Source organism: Salvia miltiorrhiza, chromosome 5 (genome assembly GCF_028751815.1).
Source record: "Salvia miltiorrhiza cultivar Shanhuang (shh) chromosome 5, IMPLAD_Smil_shh, whole genome shotgun sequence".
NCBI classification, from domain to species: Eukaryota; Viridiplantae; Streptophyta; class Magnoliopsida; order Lamiales; family Lamiaceae; genus Salvia; species Salvia miltiorrhiza.
Genome location: NC_080391.1, coordinates 42,489,057 through 42,501,229, shown reverse-complemented (window position 1 = coordinate 42,501,229; position 12,173 = coordinate 42,489,057).

Sequence of the window (12,173 nt, the reverse complement as noted above, 5' to 3'; positions counted from 1 at the left end):
TCAGTCACTGCTGATTACATACATTCTCTTAGACCCTAGGCATATATTCTGTGTACTCAGAAGCCAAAGGTCAAACTTGCTTCAAAGAACTTGTTCTTTGTAAGTATAGTTGGCACTCGTTTAAACCTCTCTCCCATAAGAGTGTTTGAGTGATTCGGAGATTCAAGAAGGTACTCTGAACTCTGAAAGAGAAGTCTGAGCACGAGGTGTGCTTAGCAGGGAAATCCTACGCGAGTTGTGTAGGTGCTGAAATCCTATACGAGGTGTGTAGGTGGAGAAATCCTACGCGAGGTGTGTAGGTGCTGAAGAGAGTTTATCTTCAGTTCACGGTTTGTAGTGCACCAGGCAAGTACTTGCGGAGTGGATTTTTGGTCTGATCAACCAGCCGTGGATGTAGGAAAGAGTTTTTTCGAACTACGTAAAAGTCTCTGTGTTATTTACAGCTTTCAGTTTTACATTCTTAACTGTGCTATTTCTATTGATAAAACTAAACACTGACTAACTGCTAGAGAAACCTTAATCCAACTATCTGCTCCACCGAGGCTATTCGAAACTAAGTTTAATTTCCGCTGCGTGTGATATCAATCTGACTGAACTATCCTCTGATTGTAAGGAAGAGTGATATCATCTCTATCTTTGCAAACACGACTGAAGCCCTTACGTGGATCAGTTAAGTTCTTGTGACTTAACTGATAACTCTTTACTGAAGAGCTTTCAGTATCAGTCGTCAACCCTGTTGGTCAAAACTAATTTCGGTTAAATAGGTGTCTGGTTTGCTTGTAAAGTTTCTTTTCTATCTCTGACTGAGATCCCTCTGATTGAGGTTGGTAGATAGTCAAAAATAGCCTATAGGTGTATTTCCCCCCCCCCCCCCATACACCTATTCGAGACCCCCCCGGACCTAACAATTGGTATCAGAGCAGGTTGTTCGCAAGAACTATCTGTATCTGACTAGTTCCTACTTGAACTAGATCCTCTTGGGGGTGACGTTGTTTTTGATCAAAAATCTCTTCTCGAGATTACTCTTGTGTCTGCTTGGTTGTGTCCTTTTCTTGTTTCCTGTGCGCTTCTCCTGCTTTCTCTAACCATGTACAGGAACAAGAAGGATTCCTCCAGCGATTATGTTCATACATATTTTCGAGGAATCAGCGGATTTGAGTTAGGATCATTGGACTCCAATGAAGAAGAAAGATTCATATTTCCAGAAGAGAACACAAGTCCAACTCACTCACAACCAGAAGATTCAAGCAGACATGATCAAATGCGATTAGAGTATCAACACCTAAGATCGAGATTTGAAGATCTACTTAGGGAGCACAGACAGATCCTCAAAGAGATTGATCGTGTGCAAGATGCTCGAAGGATCGTCAGGCTCCACTTCGTTTCAGATGAAGACGAAGCAGACAAAAGAGATGTACAGGAGCGCAGACTGATCAACAGACTGAAACTACTTCAGTCTCAGAAACAAGAACTTCTACAACGTCTCAAGGAAACAGAGACAGAATTCAAATCGACGTCAGAAGTTTTTGAAAGAGTGATTCGTGAGGAATCACTACTGCACAGAAGAAAGATGGAACGTGAAAGGAGCGTGCAACAACAGCCAATGGACTCGAAATCAAAGGAGAATCAGTCATAAATCTCAGGGGGAACTTACACTTCAAACAATGACGAAACTTGTAATTATCTCTGTGTAAGCTTCTCTCAACAATGTCACTTGTATATATGACTGCTTTTCTTTAATAATTTTTGGCTGCATTGTGCTTTGACTGACGTGTCTAAATGGTTACACTCTTTATTTTATTAAATAGACACGTGCACATTTATTTTAAATCGGTTGTCACACGATCACATGAACCCGCCCTTTTTACTAACAAGCGGAGTGATCCACGTGACACGACTCCATTTGCACGGATTTCAAACGTTTATTGAAACCACCTTTTGCACGATCTCTCACACTCTCTTCAAAAACGTTTCATCTTCAACTAAAGATTTACTCAATCTCAGAGAAATCTTTGTGTGCCAAATTTCTTGAGTGTGCCTTTTTCTGCCAGACTAACAGTAAGAATCCACAGTTCTATTTCTGTGAGAATCAATCTTTAGACTTTTGCAGAAAACCTCTCAAATATCCTTATGGGAAAATCAGCATCACAACAAGCAGTGTGTTACGAATCTGTTGTCACATCGGAATCACTACAACAGTTTGCTGATTTCAATAAGATCATCGAGATCTTAGAACGACATGGATGGATGAAGTTCGTCCAATGCTCACCAAGGGTTCTTCTCGACGAATCGATCATCCGAGAATTCTACGACAACATCAATACAGATGAATCGACTGGTGAACTCAAAACAGAGATTTCTATTTTCACAAATGAAGGCTTTTCAAAATCAACCAAGATGTCCATCAACATATCTGAAGCATTGAGAGATATGTTCAATCTCCCAACTGATGGACCAGCCCCATCCTTCAACGACGAAGAAGCCACTGAGCACATGAGGGAAGCACTGACACGCAATGCACCTGCCGATCGCGTCATCACCAATGTTCTGAGCATTTCAAGAATTCATCCTCATCTCAGACCCATTGCCAAGATGATCAAGATGTTGGATTTGTATACTGAAAGCAAGAACTTTATGCTTGTATACAATGATTCCTGTTATTCACTATTCTTATCTCCTATCTGATTGTGTTCATGATTGCATATGTATGTTCTTTATCTCTGTATAAGTAGATTATATGGTGTGTTGTAGATCACAGAAGACCATATAATTGGAATAACCTTAAGAGATATAATATGATCACAGCCGAAATAACTCTAGGACAAGTTATTGGTTTAGGCTGCAGTATAGATGGAAGTAGTTTGTCTTGGCTACTTGTCTATACTGGTACGTCATTACGTATTGATAGGACCAACAGTTGAGATGTATTCTTCTATCTGACTTAAGTGAAGAATCAAGATCTCGGTGACTCATAAATCTTAATACTAATAAGTATTCAGATATATATGTTAATTCGTATATCACTTTGACTTACTATGGGCGAGAGTTAAATACTAACTCGAGTACTCTGTATCTTGGGTGATAGCGGTTAATATATGATATTTGACTATCTGTATTAGTACCCGTATCCGGTATAGGATAATGACATCCCCTTAAGGAGCTCAATAAGGTTTATTACGCTAAACCCTGCAGGTTGATTAAGTTCAGGCGTAATAATAAAGATTGAGTGGTACTGCTTAAGGAATTATTAAGAGATTAATTAATTTAAGCTGTCAGAGCTCTAATTAATTAATGGATGTCGGATATTTTAAATACGGAGATTTAATAAGTCTAAATACAAGCCCCGACTCATCACCGGCAATAAAGGGGTAAGTCAGTATCGGTTCTCTAGTGGAATGAACTGATATTTATAAATTAATTATGGTCTGGGCTGACCATAGATAAATTAATTTATTTGAGGCCCATCTTTATTCCTTGTATCTGGTCCCTGGGCTGGCCCAATGTCTCCTAGCCCAAGTAGGGCAGAAATCGCCTATCACAAAGAAAGAAGCGCCCCATACGTATTTAATTCTCTATTAAATACAGCTGTCAGCTCTCAGGAAAATACACTGATAAAAATTAGGGTTTTGAGAGCAGAGGGGGGCGCAGGAAATCGTGTGAGGCATTCTGTCTTGGGAATTTCCATAGCTCGTTGTCCATCCAACGTTGGGAATTGAGCGGGATACAGTCGAGAAGATCAGAGCTGGAGTCTGAATCATTTGACACGATCATCAATCATCTGTGCATCCGATTCTCAAGTAAGTTTTCCTAACACCTGTGTGCAGCTGTTAAATTCATAGGAGCATGTTAGGAATTAATCGTTGTATGATGAATTAATAATAATCCAAGAAACGATCATCGGGCAATCGAGTATTAATTCAATTTAATATTCCTTCAATTGGTATCAGAGCCCAGGATTAATTTCTTGGCTCTATTATTAATTTGTGTACGATTAATAATATGCGTTGTTTTTAACTGCTGTTGTTCTTCGTGATTCGTTGATTCGTGGGATACGTCGGTTTGACGTTGTAATTGTTTTTCCACCACGAGAAAATCCGTGGTTAGATTAGATTTTCGAATTGTATTCGTTTTTCTGTTGTAATCTGTAATTTTGGAGAACAAACGAAGAACACGAAGAACGGGGATGAGGCTGTTTGCCGCCCGGCACCGGAAACTGGCGAGGAGGAGGCGAGCGGAGGGGGCAGCGCGCGCCTGGGCAGCGCCTGCGCGCTGTGCGCGCGGCGTGCCTGGCGGGCGACGCACTGCCGCTGCCGTTGCTGCTGTTCCGCCCACGCCGAGGTCTGCTGCTGGAGACGCCGAGGGTGCTGTGCAGGGCTCCTGCGTGGGCTGCTGGTGGTGTGCAGGTCGGGCGAGAGCGAGGAAGCAGGCGGCAGGGGCTACGCGCGCTCGGGGCCGCGCCTGCGCGCTTTGCGCGCTGCGCGCCCAGCGGGCGGCGCACAGCCGCTGCTGCCGCTGCTGTTTCTCTACGCCGGGGGCCTGCTGCTACCTGGGCTGCGCGAAGGAGCATGCTGGAGGCGCCGAGGACCTGCTGCTGGAGGCTGCCGACCGGAGAAGATGGCAGGCAGCGGCGCCGCTCTTGGCAGCAGAAAGCCCTAGGCGGCGCGAAAAGGGTTCCCAAACCCTAAACCCAGACGCGGGTCGGTGGCGGGTCAGACGGGTAGGGCGCGGGTCGACGGGTCCTGAGGCGGGTCTGGGCTGCTCCTTGCGGTTCTGGGCTGCTCCTAACGGGCTGGGCGGCTGGGCCGCGGCTTTTAAGCCCATATTGCTGGACTGGAGAGTTTTGGGCTGTTTTTTGGGCTGTTTTTGCCCATTTTTTAATTTCTTTTCTATTGTTTTATTGTAATAGATTAGAAATGGGTTTCCACGAATGGGTCACGAAGAATTTTAATTCTTTAATTATGTTCTTTGCATGTCGTGGTTGTTAATCCCTTATGCTCTTTACTTGCTTTTGCACGTCTTTGCTTGTTAATATTTGTTTATTAATTGCGCTTAGACGAGCATGATAGTAGGTTTGCCGTTTTCTTAAGCATGTTTTAGAATTCTGCGAGCATGATTTACATGTTGCGTTCTAGAGAAGCATGTTTAGGTTTATGTGCTTGAGCATGAACAAACCTTTTGAAAGAAAAAGACTAAGCAGTTTAATAATTTTTATAGTAATTAAAAATTATTTTAGACCTCCACATGCGGTCTCTAGACAAAGTGATTAGCAATATGAGTAACGGTCCACCCCACGTGGCTTACTTCATATCTGTTTCTCATAAGTTTGTCAGAAGAGGTTTCTATAAAAATATTTAAACCATTGAAGTAGTGGGAGTTATGCAGTAACGGTCCACCCCACGTGGCTTACTTGTATAATTTTCATAAGTACTTTGGAGAATGGTATTAAATAAGATAACCAAGAAAATTAAATTGAAAGCGACATGGTCCGCGTGAGTATGTTAATTTCGAGAATTTAATTTTCAAGGTTAAAATGTGGTTATTGCTTAGATATCATATCAAGTACAATGTACAACTTCCCCACGAAGTCCCTTCTTGATGATGATATGGTCTAGTTAAGGTGCCAACTATTAATTTCCTTTGTCAAAAGGTTAAGTTGACATGGATGGAAATTAAATGACTAGGTGAATAGTCTGGTTGAGGAGTTCGTGTGTAACTGTCCACCCCACGTGGCTTACACATGGGATTCTTTGAGCCGTTGGAGGTTTCATTAATATTGTTTTATCAAAAGGTTACAATATTATTGTTACGAATTATATGCTTTTCATGTTCTTACATGTTTAATTGTTTACTTTCAGATATGTCTATGTCTCCGATTATTAACATTCTAGCAAACAATCCTCTCATCGGTCCTAATTATACCGAATGGAAACGCCATATTATGTACATACTTGACGCTGATGAGCACAGTTTTGTGCTTACCACTCCACGTCCCGCGGCCTTAACTGATGGGTCGACTGATGCGGAACGAGAGGCGCATAAAAGGTGGCACAAGTCAAATAATATGGCCAAGTGCTATATTATGATGACTATGTCACAAAATTTGCAACTCCAGCATCAAGGCATGGACGATGCAGCGACCATCATGTTAAATCTCTCTGAGGTTTATGGGGAATCTGAAAGATCTGCTCGCTTTAACATCATGAGAGAAATCTTAGGATGTGTTATGAGCGAGGGCAGTTCTGTGCACGATCATGTCATGCATATGACAAATCTGTTTGACAGGCTTGATCTGCTAGGAGGGGGTATCGAAGGCGAAGCCAAGGTCGATATCATCCTCAACTCTCTCCCCAAATCCTTTGAGAATTTCCGTCTCAATGTCGTTATGAGCAAGGTCAACTATACTCTTAATGAGTTATTGAATGCTCTAGTTGCGGCAGAGGGAGTCATGGGCTCGCGTAAAGGGAAAGAGGTCCTTGTTGCTGCCAAGGGATCTACTTCTTCGTCGAAAGGCGGGAAAAAGAAGTGGAAAGGTCCAAAGGGCAAGCATGACAATGAAGCTAGTGGGAGCGGTAAAGCCAAAGCAGATGGCCCTACTGGCGGTGTGAAGAAGCCGACCGAAAAGGGGAAGTGCTTCAAGTGTGGCAAGGTTGGGCATTGGAAGAAAGATTGTCCAGTGCTCAAGGCAAAGGGACAAGGTACGTCACAAGTTTTAGTAACTGAAACATGTTTAGCTTCGTTTTCTACTCATTCGTGGGTAGTGGATACGGGGGCAACTGATCATGTTTGTTACACCTTGCAGGGCTTCAAGCCAACAAGGGAACTGGCAAGTGATGAGATCACCATCTCCATGGGCAATGCGTCGAAGGTCGCAGCTGTTGCTATTGGAGATTTATCTTTATGTTTTGGTGATGACATTTTAGTTTTGAGAGACATTTTATATGTGCCGGAGTTTCGGCGGAACATAATTTCTGTTTCAAAATTGTTTTTGAATGGATATTCTGTTGTTTTTGATAGAGGTGTTTCTATCATGAGAGATAACAAGACTATTTGTTCTGGAATTTTGAACAATTCTCTCTATACTATTACATGTCCAATTAACAACTCTGTCCATGTTGCATCTACATCACAAATCCTTCCAAATCCGAATAAGAGGAAGTATTATTCTCATGAACAATATACACATGCATGGCACCTAAGGTTAGGCCACATCAATCTAAATAGGATCCAAAGGCTCGTTTCAAATGGAGTCTTGAAAGACTTTCAAGCTGTTCCATTTAGAACCTGCGAATCCTGTATAGAGGGAAAGATGACGGCAAGGCCTTTCAAGGCCAAGGGGAATAGGGCCTCGCATGTGTTAGAATTGATTCACTCTGACTTGTGTGGACCGATGTCCACTAGAGCTCGTGGAGGGTATGAGTACTTCGTCACTTTCATTGACGATTACTCAAGATATGGGTATATTTACCTACTTCAACGCAAGTCTGAATGCTTTGAGAAATTCAAAGAATTCAAGGCAGAAGTGGAGAAGAGGAGGGGTAAATCTATCAAGTCATTGCGGTCTGATCGCGGTGGCGAATACCTCGGAAACGAATTCTTACAGTACTTGTCGGAATGTGGGATTACATCCCAATTGACTGCACCAGGTACTCCCCAACAGAATGGTGTAGCAGAGAGAAGAAACAGAACTCTTATGGAAATGGTACGATCAATGATGAGTTATGCATCTTTGACTATTTCGTTTTGGGGATATGCCTTGGAAACAGCGGTTTATTTGCTGAATAGGGTACCGTCCAAATCGGTTCCTAAAACTCCTATCGAGTTATGGTCAGGGCGTCAGCCCAGCTTGAACCATATAAAGGTATGGGGTTGTCCTGCATACGTGCTAGACAAGGAAGCGAAGAAATTGGAACCCAGGTGCGAATTAATGTTGTTTGTAGGATATCCTAAGGAAACGAAAGGTGCTTATTTTTATAATCCTAAGGATCAGAAAGTGGTTGTTAGCACCAACTCACGATTCTTGGAGCATGATTATATAAATGAGCACAAGTCTAGGTCCGAGATTGTCCTTCAAGAAATCGAAGGCAATGGACAGGCGATTCCATCACCCCAGCCAAGTGTGCAAGTGAATGCACCACAAGACACTGCACAAACCATTGTCACAGCTGTACCACCACCGCTTCGTCGTAGTGGGAGGGTTGTAGTTCAACCCGATCGATTTATGTTCTTGGGAGAATCTTCGGATCTACTCCCTGTTGATGAACAAAAGGATGTCGACCCTGATAACTATAGACAAGCGATGAAAGATCGAGATGCAGATTCTTGGTACGAAGCCATGGTTTCTGAGATAGAATCCATGGGTGCTATGGATGTATACGAGAAGACCGAACTACCAGATGGCTTTGTAGCTATAGGTAGTAGGTGGGTATACAAGAGAAAGAGAGATTCGGATGGCGAAGTCGCAGCTTTTAAAGCTAGACTGGTGGCGAAAGGTTATACCCAGGAACAGGGTATAGATTATGATGAGACCTTTTCGCCGGTTGCCATGCTCAAATCTATCCGAATACTCCTTGCCATAGCAGCCCACATGAACCTTGAGATTTGGCAAATGGATGTCAAGACCGCTTTCTTAAACGGTTTCCTTGAAGAAGGAAGGGACATCTATATGCAGCAACCTGAAGGGTTTGTGAAGAAGGGCGAAGAGCATCTTGTGTGGAAGCTTAAGAAGTCCATTTATGGACTTAAGCAAGCTTCGAGGTCATGGAACAAACGTTTTGACGAGGTCATTAAATCCTATGGATTTACTCGTTGTGAGAACGAGAGTTGCGTGTACCGTTTAGATGCCAATGGTGACGTGGTTTTCCTTGCACTTTATGTAGATGATATCCTTCTCATTGGCAACAATGTTGAGCTATTATCGGACATAAAGAAGTGGTTATCCGAATAGTTTCAAATGAAAGACTTAGGGGATGCAGCGTACATCCTGGGGATCAAGGTCGTTCGTGATCGCCAGAAAAGGATGTTGAGCTTATCTCAAGCGTCTTACATTGATACTGTGATTGCTCGTTTTAGCATGCAGAATGCCAAGAAAGGCTTGCTACCTTTTAGACATGGCATTCCTCTGTCTAAGGACATGTGTCCTAAGACGCCTAGTGAGGTTGAGGAGATGAGGAAGATACCCTATGCTTCCGCCGTAGGTAGCCTCATGTATGCGATGCTCTGCACGAGACCTGATATTTGCTATGTCGTTGGCATGGTTGCAAGATATCAGTCGAACCCTGGACCAGGACACTGGACTGCGGTAAAGCATATTCTCAAGTACCTGAAGAGGACTCGAGATTATAGGCTAGTTTACCAGTCAGACAGTCTATTTCCTTTGGGTTATACCGATTCGGATTTCCAGGCTGACCGGGATGAGAAGAGATCTACCTCTGGTTATGTGTTTACCTTGGGAGGTGGAGCCGTATCATGGCGGAGTGCAAAGCAGAAGTGCATTGCAGACTCCACCATGGAAGCCGAATATGTAGCTGCTTCGGAAGCTGCTAAGGAGGCTGTATGGTTCCGGAACTACCTCTTGGATCTAGGAGTGGTCCCTAATTTGCCTAAGAGTATCATAATTTATTGTGATAACTCGGGTGCAGTGGCAAATTCCAAGGAACCCAGGAGCCACAAGGCGTCAAAACACATAGAGAGAAAGTACCACATCATACGAGAAATCGTAAACAGAGGAGATGTGCTAGTAGAGAAGATTGATACATTGGAGAACCTAGCTGATCCTTTCACGAAAAGCTTACCGCAAAAGACCTATGAGAAGCATGCTCGAGGGATGGGATTGCGGTTGATGCCACCCACTTAGAGAAAAACTTTCAGTATAAGTGGGAGAGATGAAGTGAAGTTTTGTAATAGCTAGTATTTAGACACATTGTATACTAAAAGTTTTGCTTTAGTATAAGTGGGAGATTGTTGGATTTGTATACTGAAAGCAAGAACTTTATGCTTGTATACAATGATTCCTGTTATTCACTATTCTTATCTCCTATCTGATTGTGTTCATGATTGCATATGTATGTTCTTTATCTCTGTATAAGTAGATTATATGGTGTGTTGTAGATCACAGAAGACCATATAATTGGAATAACCTTAAGAGATATAATATGATCACAGCCGAAATAACTCTAGGACAAGTTATTGGTTTAGGCTGCAGTATAGATGGAAGTAGTTTGTCTTGGCTACTTGTCTATACTGGTACGTCATTACGTATTGATAGGACCAACAGTTGAGATGTATTCTTCTATCTGACTTAAGTGAAGAATCAAGATCTCGGTGACTCATAAATCTTAATACTAATAAGTATTCAGATATATATGTTAATTCGTATATCACTTTGACTTACTATGGGCGAGAGTTAAATACTAACTCGAGTACTCTGTATCTTGGGTGATAGCGGTTAATATATGATATTTGACTATCTGTATTAGTACCCGTATCCGGTATAGGATAATGACATCCCCTTAAGGAGCTCAATAAGGTTTATTACGCTAAACCCTGCAGGTTGATTAAGTTCAGGCGTAATAATAAAGATTGAGTGGTACTGCTTAAGGAATTATTAAGAGATTAATTAATTTAAGCTGTCAGAGCTCTAATTAATTAATGGATGTCGGATATTTTAAATACGGAGATTTAATAAGTCTAAATACAAGCCCCGACTCATCACCGGCAATAAAGGGGTAAGTCAGTATCGGTTCTCTAGTGGAATGAACTGATATTTATAAATTAATTATGGTCTGGGCTGACCATAGATAAATTAATTTATTTGAGGCCCATCTTTATTCCTTGTATCTGGTCCCTGGGCTGGCCCAATGTCTCCTAGCCCAAGTAGGGCAGAAATCGCCTATCACAAAGAAAGAAGCGCCCCATACGTATTTAATTCTCTATTAAATACAGCTGTCAGCTCTCAGGAAAATACACTGATAAAAATTAGGGTTTTGAGAGCAGAGGGGGGCGCAGGAAATCGTGTGAGGCATTCTGTCTTGGGAATTTCCATAGCTCGTTGTCCATCCAACGTTGGGAATTGAGCGGGATACAGTCGAGAAGATCAGAGCTGGAGTCTGAATCATTTGACACGATCATCAATCATCTGTGCATCCGATTCTCAAGTAAGTTTTCCTAACACCTGTGTGCAGCTGTTAAATTCATAGGAGCATGTTAGGAATTAATCGTTGTATGATGAATTAATAATAATCCAAGAAACGATCATCGGGCAATCGAGTATTAATTCAATTTAATATTCCTTCACAAGAAATGCTGGTTTGGCACTCTAGGATCCCCTGGTCATCTCTCAAGACCACACAAACTTGTGTTGATCGCCCTGATGCAGAAAGGCCCATTCAACTGGGAAAAGGCCTACATTCAGATTCTCGCTGAAGAGAATGAGGAATCCCACTCCACCAAACATCTGCGTCAAGGAACAAGAGTCTCAGCACTCATTCTTCATAGTGCTAAGGAGACACCTTGTTTCTGGAAGAACACTACTCAAGTGTCTTCCACCATTCATCTGTTTGAAAAACAGAAAAGTTCACTCAGAGGAAATTTCAGCATCTCGATTGAAATTCCTCCCCTTTCTTCCGAGCTACGATACAAGACTCGAGGCTCAACCAAAAGAAAGTTCGAAAGCGTGTCGTCTCCAGTCAAGATCTCATTGGACACCCCTCAGAAATCCCACAATGAGGAACATGAAGAAGATGCTCCAAAATCTTCCGAAGAAGTTCCAATGCCGAGCACAGAAACTTCTCAACAACAGACTCCATCTGTCACTCCAGCAAATGAAGAAAATCAACCGTCAGAGGAGACTCGAGCAACCTTTGACAGAAAAACAGAATCTGAAGAACTTCCTCTCAGAGGTTTCTTCCATTACTGTCTTGAAGGGTTCAACAAGAAGACAAAGTTTGATGAAGTCTCTAGCGACAATGCTGCATCCTCATCCTCAATCTTTGCCAATCAAAAAGCCCTTCTCAAAAGCTTCGTGACACAACTGTCCGAACACTGTGTCACAACCCTTTTTCCCACAATTTTAGCCTCCCTGAATCCAGAAGAGTTTCATGCACTCGTCAGCTATTTCTTCTATATCTTCATCAAAACCCTACCCAAATCACAATACAAAGAGATTGATGAAGTTC